The sequence below is a fragment of the Euprymna scolopes genome, chromosome 4 (assembly GCF_053919585.1).
Source record: "Euprymna scolopes isolate OS-2025 chromosome 4, ASM5391958v1, whole genome shotgun sequence".
Taxonomy (NCBI): Eukaryota; Metazoa; Mollusca; class Cephalopoda; order Sepiida; family Sepiolidae; genus Euprymna; species Euprymna scolopes.
The window spans coordinates 168,228,004-168,229,254 of record NC_136485.1 but is presented as its reverse complement, the minus strand read 5'-3'; the positions used below and the strand labels follow the sequence as shown (position 1 = coordinate 168,229,254).

Below are 1,251 nucleotides of genomic sequence, written 5' to 3'. Positions count from 1 at the left end.
GAATGGTTGTTAATTTATGCCTAATACACATTGTTAGAATTTCACAAAATTTTATTGCTAGTGCTACCAGATCTGACTGCTTCAAAATATTGGCTTCCTGACCTAAAATGCACTAATAACTGAAGTCATTGTTTTTTTTCCTTCCTCTTTGAAAAACTCAATCCTTTTCTGCAAAGTCAAAAAGAAAAATAACAATTTTCCTCTACAAATCCACCAAAGCGAAATAAATCTTTGAAGATAAAAAAAGTTTTAAGCATAAGAACATTTTTTTCAAAATTGCTGAATTTGGCATTAAATAACCCAAAAAAGGTTGGTATGCTGTAAAACAAAACAACCAAACCAAACATTATAAAAATAAATAGTATAACTTTGTAATAATAACAACATGGAAGCCTCCTTTCGGTCTTGAAAGACAATGGATACCCCCTGTAAGGGTAGCTGCAAATGAAATTGTGAGGCAAGGGTTGTGCAATCGCTAACCACACCTCTCCTGAATCGGCACTGCTTGAGTCGAGTGGCAAGAAGAAATGTTAGACAACTGGAAACAATGCCGAGATAAGCAGAGAGCACATACAACACCTGGAATTCCCAAGTGGTCACCCATTTTAGTACTGAATAGGCTTAACATTGCTTAACTTTGGTGATCTAACGGGAACTGGTGTGCCAACGTGATTCGGCCATATATAACAACAAATGCTTTAAAAAATAATTTCTTACCTAGCAATATGGTGAAAAATAATACATGGGTTCTATTTAGAAGTTCGTTCTTGGATGAAATTTAAATCCAACCATAAAATTGATTTGCTTATATTTTTGTTGAATAACACCTTTTTTATTTAGCCATTTGTTCAACTGCAGTCGTGAATGACTTGAAATGAATGCGATACAATCGAAAACAAAGAATGAGAAGAATACCAGCTTCCTGACCTAAAATGCATCAAACATTAAAGTTACTGTTTTTATTTTCCTTTCTCTTTGCAAAACTCAATCATGTTCTGCAAATCCCAAAAAACAAAAACAACAATTTTCCACTACAAACAATCAAACCAAACACACTGAAAAGGGTTGATATGCCAAAATCAAATATCATGAATAAATAATTGGAGATATAAAGTATTTCAAACAGAAAAACCATTTCCAAAATTACTGGATTTGGTATTAAATAACCCCAAAAGAGTTGATATGCCGTTAAAGAAAACAACCAAACTAAATCTAACTTTACAAAAACTGAATGTTACAACTTTATAAAAA

The 1,251-nt window shown here is 32.5% G+C and overlaps 1 pseudogene; it reads right to left on the bottom strand.

The window, feature by feature from the left end:
* Positions 1-567: 567 nt before the first annotated feature.
* Positions 568-685, bottom strand: LOC145275498 (5S ribosomal RNA; annotated as a pseudogene).
* Positions 686-1,251: the final 566 nt, after the last annotated feature.